At 45.6% G+C, this 14,793-nt stretch overlaps 1 protein-coding gene across 1 annotated transcript in view; it reads right to left on the reverse strand.

The window, feature by feature from the left end:
- Positions 1-14,793, reverse strand: part of LOC119390839 (nuclear pore complex protein DDB_G0274915) — a 100,850-nt gene that overhangs the window by 63,695 nt on the left and 22,362 nt on the right. The window lies entirely within an intron of this gene.

Below are 14,793 nucleotides of genomic sequence, written 5' to 3' on the forward strand. Positions count from 1 at the left end.
CGAAGCGCTGTGCGGCTGTGTATACATGTGCAGAGGCGTAGGATTCTCTATTATGGCTGATTCACACTGGGGAATCCGCCTGCCACAGCGACCGGAATTTGAGCGCCGCCGAAATTCAACATTGTTCACACCACTTAGCAACCGCACCGCCGAAACTAGGGCGCCTAGTTGTCATCGTCCCTTCACGCAAAAGAACGCTGGCATCGACGCGCCCTGCGTTGTGCACGCGTTTCGTTATGGCGAAGCGCATAAACAGGAGCCGGGTCGTCGAACTGCTGCGCCTGCTGGAAAGCAACTTTCTGGCGATGTCTGAAGAGAAGAAACATGCGTTCGCCGAACAAGAAACGACGCAAGCAGTTGTGGTTGGTTCGTCCTGATTTGCAAGACGTGAGAAGCTTGGTTGAGCCGAGATAATGCTAGCCGTTTTGCGAGATCGCGATGGTGTATTGCAAAGATGCTAATCGCGACAACACTTGGCAGTTGTCGAGAGCTACAGGATGATTACGAAAGACTTCGCTGTTGCTGTGGGCTTCGGCGACTGCAATATCACAAGCACGCGGCCATTTTTTTAATGTTCCACTCGCGCTCCGATTGGTTCGCGGTGAGGGAATCCGGCGGCAGCTGCCGCAAACATCGGTCCAGGACCGATCGGCGCGGAAAGGGATTTTCCGGCGGATCTCGCTGCCGCCGAAGCGGATTCCGCGTGCTCTCGCCGCCGAATGTCTCAGTGTGAACGCGCCCTTACTGCGAAGTGTACACCTTGGCGTTTCTCTCCTCAAATGACGACCATTTGACAATGTGCTTGTTGATGCGATCTTCGCGCGGGATTCACCATAAGCTGTGTCCATGTGTCCAGATGAGTATTAACTACTTCAGCTGCTATTGCGGTTCAATGATGATCATGGACGTTAGTCGTAGGGACGAAGGTGAGCCATCAGGCGTCAACGTTGGTGCATCCGCGCCAAACGGCGCTATAGGGAACCCAAGCTCAAGTTTCGGCGCGACGCTCGCGCGGCGGAGCTATGTGTTAGTGGGGGCAGACGCTGCCCGCGAAGGCGGTTTTTCGCCTGATTTGCCAGCGGCGGCGGCAAGGACACATGCGCGCATGCGCTCTTCATTTGACCCAGAGCACTGCTAGTCATCAATAGTTACATTGTGACGCACCACACGTGTAATTGAGAGTTCTGCGCGTTCGCGGAAGCTGGGGCGGCAGTGTTGTGGCCGTGGATGCCACCCGTTTGTATAAGAACAGTGGAGCCGCTCGACGTTGCTTTGCAAGCCTATAGCTGTCAAACACCAAGTGACATTGTGCAAGCTCTCATATATCAACGTACAATAAACAATAAACTACTTCTGTGAAGACACTCCACTTTCGTGTTATACCGATTCCTATGACGGAGGTATCAACCATGTTTTTTTTCAACCAACCACTTTCTTTATCCGAAGGATTATTCTGATATACGTAGCACCGGTGACTGATCTGGTTAGATGTGTCAAATTTACGTCACTGACCATTTCTCAAGCCTAGTTGTGAACAAAAGATGTCCTCAATAGTTGAAGCACTTTATAATTTCTTCTGTTTTAAATTAGCGGTAACACAAAGGAAAAACCTACTAATCACAGTTTACTACCCAACTTGGGGACCTCCGCTGGAGCTAGCGTCTACCTTTGTTAGAGTGTGCTGCGCGACTATGTTTATCTTTGCCCTGGCTGCGTTGTGGGCTATCAATCTAGCGAAATGTGATATGTAATGCTGCTACAATTATGTAAGGCACCTGGTGAGCAAAGTCAATTCAGCTAGAGCATTCTTGTACAATCCAGCTAATCGGCGCGACTAGCGAGCATCGGAATACCGCTATCCGTTCAACGCCAGGATATACGCGTCAGCGGCCGCAACCTCACGCGCGAAGACACCACCACATTGCCCGTGTTTACACGCATCGGCGATCGTTCTCAGATAGTTTTTTTGCCCGCATATTGATTCGCGTTTGCAAATAATTGGCATACCGGACAATAAAATTGGAAGGACTGGAACCGTAGTGCAACCTGGCGAAGCAAAACTCAGCCACGCGGCTACGCCTTTTCTTAACGCCAACTCCGCGATCTGCGTCGGCAGCGCGAAGCCGCGCTGTGGGAATTCATTGTGTGGGCTACGCAGAGGTATGTGCAGCACCTATGTCCCTGTATAACCCCTTTAGTGGGACTTCACCTAGCATAAACCATATAAGTGCTGCCGTCGCCAGCAAGCTGCGCGTTCCACGAGTTAAGGGGGGAAAGCAATGCTGAGAAGGATGGTAACATGTGATTGCCCGTAGGGGCCGCAATATAATGTGCATTGCTTAATTTATTGTGCGAATGATTTGATGATCCTATAGCGTATGATGCTGGCACTGCAAGTAATAGGGACAACCCATACGTATGGTCCTGCATAAACTTACTATTACTGGTGGAACAATACGGCGACAGTTGAATACACTTTGATACAATGCTCGAACTTGAGAAAGGCCACCTGCAGCTGAAAGATAGAAAGAGACACGCTTTTGCTTTAAGTTTCTTGTCTCTTACTTTTGTTTTTTTACTCCGATGTAACATGACAAATTTTAGCCTCTTTTCTGACTGCCCGACTCTCAGTAGAAAGCCCATCAGAGAGCTGCTTCAGTTTTAGACATTCAGTTTTAGACAAATATATGTGCTCGATAAATTCTCGCAATCTCAGCTCCCTGGATTTACTGATAAATTATTTTTGCATAGCAGCACTCACTAATGCATACCTCATCGGGTAAAGCTGGAATAACGGATTGTCCTAATATATTACTATGGTGACTGCTGATGGAGCTCTTCAGCTGTTTACCCAATGTCTGTAACTGTTTTTTTTTAAACGCTAAGTTGGTCGGAACATTTGTGTAGTTTTTCTTCCTGGATATTGCTTTGAAATGCGTTAAATCCCCTATCAGCACCACCCATGGTATGTCAAATAGACTATCAGCAAAAGGAACTTTATAATAATAATCATTGTTGGAGTTTTGCATCCCAAACCACACAGCATGCGGCCTCCGGGGCTGGGATTCAATCCCGCGGCCTTCGGGTCAGTAGTCCAGCACCATAACGACTAGAACACCGCGGTGGTCAAGAAAGAAGAAGAAAGTAACTTGATATGTTCGCTCCAAACTGTTAGCCATCTTAGTGTTTCAGTAGAAATAACAGCAAATTCCGGCGAAGCACTTCATACAGCAACGACTCTTGCAGTGCTAACACGTCGCAGGGACAATATAATTCTACAGCGACTGATTTCAGCATATATATCCTCATCCTCAGTATCTTTTATTGGCTTTTGTCATACCTTTGTCGGGCGGTTTCCAAATTCTCCACCACTGCCATGACGCGCTTACGACGCACGACGAATATCGCTGTGATTATACAACTGTGCCCTTTGAACACATCGCACAATATCTGTTAATGAAAACACAGTGTGATACAATACAATCAAACACCTTTGAGGCTTTATAGACGCTACTTCCGCCTAGATGCACTTGCTTCACGCGCTGCCTTTGCAAGAAGCAACATTTATATCAGCAAGTACTGCTAACTTGTACCGAAGAATGCTGAAGAACGATTCATTAGAGGACACGAATTATATTAGGACAACGCAACGAGTAACACAATATACGCTGCCATTATAACCTCAATGCACGCTCTGTTTTCGCTGAAAAAAATCAAAGGAAGAATGCTAGGCAGCATGGACCGACAACAGGTCGCAATGAAATAAATGTGTGATTGAGCTGTGCTGATGAATGCCTTACGCTTCATACAGAAAGCCTGGCAAAAATATCGCATATACTTGGAGGATAACGTACGAGTTTCAGAAGTTAAAAAGAGCGCAGATAGCGGTGGAAGGAAAAATTAGAGGTGTAACATTAAAAAACAGGAATGCAACAAGTAGATCCGACAGCAGACAAGTTTAACCAATCTTATACTTGATATTGAGAGAATGAATGGAGCTGAGTAGGTCACGTAATGCGTAGCCAGGGGTGAGTTAGAAGCAAGGTATAAAAACGTTGCCCAGGAATGCAGAAGGTTAGGTGGCTGACAAGGTTATGAAATTTACAGGCATCAAACATAACCAGCTCGCGCAGTACAGGGTTATTGTCCAGAGATAACTGGTGGGGGCATTCGTCTGTCAGTTGATATAAAATTGACGGATGTGACGATAACAGTCACCAGGGGCGTAGCCAAGGGGGGGGGGTTGGGGGGGTTCAAACCCCCCCCGAAATTTTTCAGTTTTGCTTGCGTATATATACACGCACACATACAAACGCACGCACGAACATACATAAGGTATGGTTGAACCCCCCCCCGAAAAAAATTTCTGGCTACGCCCCTGACAGTCACAACAACGACGGCTATGACGGTGGTGAAGTAGGATACCATGGAACCATTCCAAATAATCAATATAAATTACAATACGTCTGTAGTTTCTCTGAGCACATGTTTTCACTAATCAAGGGCTGTCACAAATTCCCGCTTCTCGTAGCGCTGAATAAGTGCGAATCACTTCGTAATAACACATTCTTATTTCCGCTGTACACTCACCAGTGGCAAATAAAACGAAAGCGATAAACTGTCGGGTAACATCCATGAATAGGCTATACAAATTTGTGAGATGCGCTACAAAATGCGCTTCTTAATTTCAGAACTCTGGGCTGAATATTATCTAGGAAAGAAACGAATTCCAGATGCACTGCGAAATTGAAATGATTACTTGTTATTTTGCTGGATTTTCCCCATTGTCTCGCGTCGCAAAACATTGACACAATGTAGACGAAACAATTGCATCCGCACGTGCATTTCTTCGTTGCGATTGTTGAATGCCAAAAACGTAGCTTTGAAACCAGAATAGTAATATGTGTCTTATAACTTAAACACAGAGCAAGGAAATTCGTTACGCGAAGAAGACGCTAGTACAGTTACGCCTTCGAAGACAAGGATGAAGTACAGCACATAGAACAAAAGGGAGAACACCCTTTCATTCGTCCACGTGGCTTATTTCATCCCTGCCTTCGAAAGCGCGACCTTGCCAATACGCGATTCCCACTCTCTTAAGAAACAGACGCTATTGAACTAAAAAATGGACTTCTGAAACTTTATCACGTAGCGTACATTTCCTACAACATGAAGCTAAATGTTGTGCGAGAAATATGAGCTTAACTAGAAGTTCAGAGTCGCATCTGATTAAGTCATTCGGTATTGCGCCTGGTATAACAGCGCCGAAGTCTTCGAAACTCCGATGTTTACTAATTTTCAAGTTATTTGAAAATCGATGGTAGGTCTAGTACGGCTACGTGCAGGCGGTTTTAACTTAAGGGTTAGGGTGTAGCAGCACTGAAGACGTGATAGCACGTTTGATTGCAAGCTGCGTCGGCCGCATCCCCATGGGAGCAATATGCAAAAATAAAAAAAAAGAATGAAAATAAGCAACACAGTGTACGGAGATGTTGCACTCTGAAGACGTAAGGGAAACAAAAGAATGAGGGGAGACGGTCATTCGACCGCAATGCCGTTGTCTTATTGTTGTTTTTGAGGTAGCGTACAACAAGGCTCACCATGCGCAAACATTTGAAATAAAAGCGATGCCAGGTGAGCTAACCTCATTCCACAAGTTCTTGCATAACAGCCGTTATATAGACAATGCTTTATCTTGAAATAGTGGTACAAATACAGAGATATCTTACGTACCTAGCCTGAATTGTGGCTCTTGCGACGCAAATCTGGTGGTTCAGAAGCAGGTGCTGATCGTCCTCGATGACGCCTTCAATGTCTGAAATGTCCGCTGGTACTTCGGTGCGGACAGAAATGATGACGTTGGAGAGAGGCAGAACGGTAGCTTGTTCTTCTGTCACATTCAATACGTAGTTCCCTGGCGTTGTGTGAGGCGGCAGGGCTTTTTCTGAGCTTAGTGCTATTGACTCATATCTCAGATCGATGACGGCGCCGTGGTGGCTCAGGAAGTCCATCCCAAGTATCACATCCATGGAGCAATTGTAAGGTTACAAAGCTCGCAGGATAAGTCCGGTTTTAGATGGTGACCCTTGCGGTGCAGACTTCAGCCGGCGTTATTAGGTGGAGATATCGACGCCAACCTGCGGCTGGCCCGCTGGTTGGCGTCGATATCTCCTTGACTGTGTGGGCTTCGTTCACGGCTTGGTTCTCGGATGGGCTTGGTTCACGGTATTCGGTACATAGACGGGGAAGCACCTCCAGCAGATGTCACGGCATCGTGACGTCTACGAAGGCAGCAGTCGGTGTGTCCAAGATAGAACTCTTTATTTGGCCTAATTGGTGGACCGGAAACGTAAAGTTAAAGTGCAGCAATACGCACTTTGACTCATCGCCGTCTTTATACATCATGCATCGAACTTTCCAGCCTTACCACTGGTGATCGCGCAAGCTCTGGAATAATCTTGACTATTGGCGTCATGTGCGCAATCTTAACAAAATGATCTACTACAGTCTGGAATATTCCCAGACATTTGGCGCGCTTTGCGCAAGGCAGCAGCTACATGTACGATAAGCAGGTAAAAAGAAAACATAGAAAGAAAGGAGCGTGTGTGGCAATATTATGTCGCTATGTGCTTATGTTTTATATTGCTGTGGCCTGGATTGCGTTTCCTAAGTCGACGGTGGATGCCGAATGCCCGTGTTTCCATCCGCTCGCAGAACTAGACCATCGCTTCTCATTTGGACAGTGATCGATTTACATATTCTCAATGGTGATGTTCATGTAGGCAGCTGAAGGCTGGAACAAGTGGCTTCTTTTTGTAGACGGTCATGCAGCTGTCATTTTTTGCGAACATATTCGAGCGTGCTGCAGTTGACGCAAAAATGTGCAGGGACGTCACCTGTTTCTTGATATTTCATAACATTTTATCGCTTTTCGGAAAAAGCCGACAGGAAACAAAAACCTATTTATTTATTTATTTATTTATTTATTTATTTATTTATTTATTTATTTGTTAATATTGCCAATCACAAAGGCATCATAGCAGAAGGGCTTGCACAGTAGTTGAATACAAAATAGCACAAATTGTGATACAATGGCAAGAACAAATAACTGCAAAAAATTGCAAAACAAGAGCGATGAGTAGCATGTGAATATGAAGAAAACAGTCTCGCATAGTGAAATAAAACCGTAGTGAACGAAAAAAAGAAGGAAAAAAGTTCGGCAGATCCCACGTACCGTGGGAGTCGATGTTATGCGAAGCATGCGGCGGGTAGGTGACTGTGGCGTAACCTTTTTTTAGTGAGCGACACGTTACAAAATGATACTAAAGATATGTATAAATTTTATACGCACACATATATATGCTGAAGAGCCGCATATGTGTTATATAACCAGTTGTTTACGGTTGGGTAACGCTGCCAATGGCAACGTGGGTATTACCAACACCAGAAGCGCTAAGGTGATATGTAGTGCTTATACGTGTCCCGAGAACACACGCACGTTTCACAAAACCGTGTGCATGTGTGGAAGAAGTTCTTGACAGTTCTTGAACAAGGGCGTCATCACCGTGATCAGTGAGCACCAGCAGCTGGTCATGACTTGTTATAGTATCCGGTCGTGATCGTGGTGACGAGGGGTCCATGTGTAGTGAAGTATGTGGTATAGTAGAGCTGTTGGAATTCGTGGATGCCTCGGTCATTTCGTCGACAAATTGTCTGTCGACAGAGCCGGCGACATGTCGGAACCTGAAGCCACCCTTCGCGTTGGTGAGGTATAGGCCGTCGAGGCTGGTAGGCCTGGATAGTGCTACGCAGACCAACATCAGTGGCTGGTGTTTGTCGTGTTCGTAGGCTACTTGGGCGTATGTGCCCTACGTAGCCTAATCCACAAAGCGGCTGTCAATCAATCTGGCATCATCCGCGGTCAGCATGAGGCCATCGCCCAGTATCGTAAGAACTGAAGAGGAGACTGTGTCGCTCTGGCGGACGAAGTGCTCTTTACGGTGCGGTGATGTGGATATCATAAGTAACTTTCGTTAATATATTCCTCTGGGGTCGAGGAATGCTTCAATATATATCTTGCTCAATCATAGGAATACAAATGTAATCTTTATAAGACTGCTATAAAAGCGGAGCCAACACTGGAACTACAGACGTTCATCTGATATGACGCCTGCATCGTAGGAGTACACATCGTAGGAGTATCATGTAGTGTTTATTGCTTTCTTTTAAGATTAGACAGCCAGCACCACAACCACAATTGACGTTGCACCGATATAACGCCTGCGTATGCTGTTTTTGCAAACCTGTTTATAGACCTGGCGTGGCTCAGTGGTAGAATACCTGATTCCCACGCAGAATGCTTGGGTTCGATTCCGGCTGGGATCCTAATTTTCATTCTTTCCATTCGTTGAGTCAACGCTGCCGATGTTGGTTTTCCTTAACGATCTAGCATTTAAGTTACCAATGTCTCTCCTCGCTGTTCCTGGGTAGATATAAACTGTCAATCACCTGTGGCGCATACCCGTACCCCGCGGCCCGGGGTAAACGGGTATGTGCCACACGGGTCTAGTGGAAAGGGTTTGACGACGTACGCGACAGGATTTTAATGTTATTCATGTCCTGAACCAGCAATCATATTCGTCAAATCCTCTTACCCTCCCATGCAAATTTTGGTCTACACCAAGTTAAGGAGGCGATCATGAGAGCACCCAGACGTAGGCGGCTAGATAGATAGATAGATAGATAGATAGATAGATAGATAGATACGTAGATAGAAACGCTCAAAGTGCCAGAGGTTCGCTAAGAAATGCTTCGCACTTAAAAGAGAATACAAAGAGTGTGGGACAAAGAAGTACGCATTTTTACACAGTGGTGCTTCTGCGGGAGGTGACAAATGCGTGCGGTGGGACTTCAATTGTGGGCAAAGAAAAATAAGAGCAGAAAAATGCATTAAGAAGATACATCAATACAACTACCTAACATGCTTCAAGGTTCCCTTTCAAGTGGAGTTGAACTGTGTTAATGATGTGCTTTCTATGATAAGTAGGGGAAGGCTATTCCATTTTCTTATGGTCAATAGAAACAATGAATTTTTGAAACACGCCATATGGAAGGTGTATTCAGTGAGCATCTGTGTATGGTTATGGTTGGTAGGGCGTGTTTGTAAGCCTGTTATGGAATTCGTGACATCAATGTTTACTTTTTTATGTATAATTAAGTACATAAATTTTAGTCTAGCTATTTTGGGTCGGCGCTGAAGAGTATCTATAGCAGCAGTTTGCATCAACACCGTAGGTGATTCATGTGGCGTATACGTGTTAAAAGTTAACCTGATTGCCTTTCTTTGCACGCCTTCAAGTTTAGCGATGTTTTAACGCGATAGCGTTAGAGAGCTCGTATCGCAGAAATTCCGCTGTCGGCGTCGGGGCTGTTGGTTGTGAGCGAAAAATCATCATCTTGTCCGTGACCGAAAAATCGGAAAAGCTGCAAATAAAATAAATAATAAAAATGTTGGGTCCGAGTGAGAATCGAACCCAGGCCGTCTGCGTGGCAAGCAGGTGTTCTACCACACAGCCACGCCACTGCTTGGAGCTGCACTGAAAGTAACTTTCATGCTTCCCAAAAATACGCGTCCTGTATACAGGTGTCAAAGTACGAGATGTAATATCGTAGTAATATTGCGTGGTACAAGCGTACATTGTCATCGGGCGTCACACCATGTCAATATCATAAGGACTTGGTGGTTTAAAGACAGCCACCTATTACAAAAGGCACACACATTACTGCGCGTTAAAACCACGTAGTGGGTGCATCGCAACTTCGAAAAAGTTTCTCGCGCATAATTGCTCCTGGTTTAAAGCACGCTACCCATTACATAAGGCACACACCTTAGTGTGCGCATTCTGTTGAACACTCGTAGTGTTGGAACTGCGCACTAGGAACAGAATATCGCTATCGCGTTCAACTCTTAAAGGCGAAGCTTAAGCGTCCCCCAATTTTTGTTTAGTAAAAAGAAACCTTAAGATGTTTGTGTACTCTAGTACCGGTCTGACAACTGCATTATAAGCCAACAGCTTGGTATCAGTGGGGGCTAATCAAAGGCGGCGTCGGATGGAAAAAGAGTCGTTTGAGCGCGGTCACTGTTATGTGGTTGATATGACTGCTCCATCGAAGGTCCCCAATTACAGTTAATCTCAGGCATTTACGGTCAGCGATGGCGCTTAATTCCATGCTATTAAATTTAGGCGCGATTTATTCTTCTTTCTCAAAATTATGAGTAGGATTGATGTTTTCCATTTAATGCCATTTGCCAGTCAAAACACCATTTGGTTACTGTTTGTAAAGCGCAGTGAAGGGCTAGATGATCTTCATGTGTGTTAATTACATTATACGTAATGCAGTCATCTGGGAACAATCTGACATGTTGACATGTATATTAGGAGGTAGGTCGCTGATGAAGATTAAAAAATAGAATCATAGTACTGTGAAGAATACCATTTCGTGTTACTGATAAAGTCAAAATAATCTCGTAAAAGTGTACTGCGGAACTCAATTATTGACGTGAACAGCGCGTGCAATACACAAGGACGAAGAAACGACGAGGACTAGCGCTGACTTCCAACTGAAATTTATTAACACAAACATAGAAAAACGAGAACAAGTAGGCACACGTGATCACCGCTCATTTTAATTGCGCATGACGGCAGGCATGGAGAGGGAACCAAGAACCAAAAAGAATTAATAAGCAAAAACCACAAACCCGCGAAAAGACGTCAGGAGAAGCAACCGGAGTATGTCTAGGTTATCTGGCCGGATGAACTTAGGTAATCTATTTCTTTTTCAGTGAGGGCGATTGAAGGTTTGAAGGCAGCCGGCTATCCCCGTCACCTTCTCGTCTCTGTTGCTGATAAGCTGCGGAAATGTTCAAGCCGTCGAGTAGGTCTCTTAATCTTCAGGCACCAGCGAGAAATAAGGTGGCGGTTATCCCGTATAAGCATGCCATTTCTCACAAGCTAAAAAAGATAGGTGAAAAGGCGGGCATCTCAGTCTGTCAATATACTGCCAATATTGTTGGCTTTACGCCATGGTAATTTTAACCTTTCTGTAAATAATTGTAAGGCAACAATGAAAATGTACCAACACCTCGGTGCTCTTGCACTCCATGTACCCGCTGCTTCTGCCCAGCTTTTCCTGTAGAGCAGGGGTCTCAAACACGCGGCCCGCGGGCCTTTTGCTTGCAAACCGGCCAGGACATTTCTCTTCGTTCCATATTTTTTTATTTTCTTCGTAAAACAAAAAAAACCGCACCTCATGCGGTCACATGCGTTGAAACGTAACCGTGGGAACAAAAATTCGGCAGATCCCACGTACCGTGGGAGTCGATGTTATGCGAAGCATGCGGCGGGTAGGTGACTGTGGCGTAGCCTTTTTTTAGTGAGCGACACGTTACAAAATGATACTAAAGATTTGTATAGGAGCCGTATATGTGTTATATAACCAGTTGTTTACGGTTGGGTAACGCTGCCAATGGCAACGGGGGTATTACCAACACCAGAAGCGCTAAGGTAATATGTAGTGCTTATACGTGTCCCGAGAACACACGCACGTTTCACAAAACAGTGTGCATGTGTGGAAGAAGTTCTTGACAGTTCTTGAACAAGGGCGTCATCACCGTGATCAGTGAGCACCAGCAGCTGGTCATGACTTGTTATAGTATCCGGTCGTGATCGTGGTGACGAAGGGTCCATGTGTAGTGAAGTATGTGGTATACTAGAGCTGTTGGAATTCGTGGATGCCTCGGTCATTTCGTCGACAAATTGTCTGTCGACAGAGCCGGCGACATGTCGGAACCTGAAGCCACCCTTCGCGTTGGTGAGGTATAGGCCGTCGAGGCTGGTAGGCCTGGATAGTGCTACGCAGACCAACATCAGTGGCTGGTGTTTGTCGTGTTCGTAGGCTACCTGGGCGTATGTGGCCTACGTAGCCTAATCCACAGGGCGGCTGTCAATCAATCTGGCATCATCCTCCGTCAGCATGAGGCCATCGCCCAGCCTCGTAAGAATTGAAGAGGAGACTGTGTCGCTATGGCGGACGAAGTGCTCTTTACGGTGCGGTGATGTGGATATCATATGTAACTTTCGTTAATATATTCCTCTGGGGTCGAGGAATGCTTCAATATATCTTGCTCAATCATAGGAATACAAATGTAATCTTTATAAGACTGCTATAAAAGCGGAGCCAACACTGGAACTACAGACGTTAATCTGATATGACGCCTGCATCGTAGGAGTACACATCGTAGGAGTATCATGTAGTGTTTATTGCGTTCTTTTAAGATTAGACAGCCAGCACCACAACCACAATTGACGTTGCACCGATATAACGCCTGCGTATGCTGTTTTTGCAAACCAGTTTATAGACCTGGCGTGGCTCAGTGGTAGAATACCTGATTGCCACGCAGAATGCTTGGGTTCGATTCTTGCTGGGATCCTAATTTTCATTCTTTCCATTCGTTGAGTCAACGCTGCCGATGTTGGTTTTCCTTAACGATCTAGCATTTAAGTTACCAATGTCTCTCCTCGCTGTTCCTGGGTAGATATAAACTGTCAATCATCTGTGGCGCATACCCGTACCCCGCGGCCCGAGGTAAACGGGTATGTGCCACACGTGTCTAGTGGAACGGGGCGACGACGTACGCGACAGGATTTTAATGTTATTCATGTCCTGAACCAGCAATCATATTCGTCAAATCCTCTTACCCTCCCATGCAAATTTTGGTCTACACCAAGTTAAGGAGGCGATCATGAGAGCATCCAGACGTAGGCGGCTAGCAGGGCTGGGCAGTATCGCGATACAAGAGTATCGCGATAGTATTTCAGAGATACTTTTGAGTATCTGTATTTCTGTATCGAGATACATTTGAAAAATGTATTTGTATCTCAGTAGTGAAATACATTTACGATGTATCGCCCGTATCGCGATACTATGCAGGACACGGGTATCTCGTTACATTGTTTTTTTGTGTCGGAAATGAGTTGAGGCGTGTTTCCAATGGGGCAATGACGTTTTTTTTTTTCTTTTTTGTGCAAAGACAAGCAAAGGCGCGCCGCCGGTCTCCGACAGATAGGGCGGCGATGGTTTCCCCTCAAGCACAGAATGGTCCATGTGGTAAAGCGCGCGACGCCGCAGACGGCAGAATCGCGGAGACAGTGTTGTCGACCTCTGCCGACGAAAGTCGCTGTCTCTCAAGGTCAATGCAGCACGCCTAATTTTTTTCGGGTGGCAAGCCATCACTTCGCGACCCTCCGCGCGGATACCGCCTTGGAATAGGCTTCGCAATGCTTCGCGTGCGTTCAGTTTCCAAAGCGGTGGCACTTCCAAAAGCAGTTCCCGTAGTCGCGGCGGAAGTGACTAGAAGATGGCTATCTTTGACGCGCTTTCAGCCACCTCTCCAATGTCATGGTGCGTTCCTAATTGATTACATGCGTGAAACGGTCTTTTGTGGTAGCAGGCTCCCCCACCGCCGGAGCCGACTTCGCCTGTTGCGGCTTTTTGAAATGGGTGCTGGTAGCGTGGTGGCGGTGAAAGCTTCATTGAAGCCGACAAGGTCAGGCGGCTGAGGATTCCGAAGATGGGGACCGACTTCGGATTCTGAACAGTCAGAACACCCCAAGTGAAGGCGGAAGTGTTTCGGTATCTAGATGAGCCGAGAAGAGATATCGCCACGCTGCAGGGCAGTCCGGCTATGAAGGCGGTATTTATTCACTATAACACGAATTTGTGCTCGCCTTCAGCGGTACAGACTTTCTTTCTTTCGTGAGGCTTGTGCTGAGGCTGAACCGACGCTGTTAGAAGACAGCCTATTTGAGAAGCCTACACAGCAACCTTCTCAGCAAAGCAGATCTTCAAAATAAATGTGTGCTTTTTCTCAATTCACTGGTGTTCATTAGTGATCCGAGTGATTTTCTTAAAGTGTGCTATTTCTAGCATAGCTTAGTTTGTTCGCCAAGTATGTCGATTTCGGTGTCCAATCCTTGTTACTGTTGCTGTGAAATAGTGTATTTTATTGCAATTGATACTTGTAATTATGTCATTATTACTAATTATGTACTTTGTCCGCCCCCCTCCCCTGCAATGTCTTAATGGCGCTGAGGGTACTGTAATAAATAAATAAATAAATGAACGTTTCGATGCGCTGTAACTTTAATTAGAACATTATGCTGCACTAATAGGTGTGTTTGCGTAGTATGAGCATCCTTGAAATAAAAAAAGTATTCCAGTATTTGTATCGCTGTAATTGTATTCCGGAATACTTTTTTCGTCTTATTGTAAAAGTATCTCCAAAATATCCCGTTACGTTAAAGGCAAATGTATCTCAGTATCTGTATTTTAGGCTTCCAATTCATGTATTTCGATATCTGTATTCCGGAATACTTTTATGAGTATCTCTGCCCAGCCCTGGCGGCTAGATAGATAGATAGATAGATACGTAGATAGAAACGCTCAAAGTGCCAGAGGTTCGCTAAGAAATGCTTCGCATTTAAAAATTGTACGTTTTAGAACCGGCGGGCAGGTTTTAGGCAATCTGGAGGTCGGTAACGATAGGTTTCTCGAATCCTGACGCCAAATCTCTTCCGGTATGACCCACACATGTGATAAGGGAAATGCCTTTGATATCACATATGTTCGTTATGTGGGAAGGGGATGTGCCTGACACATTGGTAACCCCCACCCCTTGCGCCTTCTTACTGTCCCGGCCCTAGCTGGATTAAGTTTCGTGACTGCGGCCGTCTA

The sequence above is a fragment of the Rhipicephalus sanguineus genome, chromosome 4 (assembly GCF_013339695.2).
Source record: "Rhipicephalus sanguineus isolate Rsan-2018 chromosome 4, BIME_Rsan_1.4, whole genome shotgun sequence".
Lineage (NCBI taxonomy): Eukaryota > Metazoa > Arthropoda > Arachnida > Ixodida > Ixodidae > Rhipicephalus > Rhipicephalus sanguineus.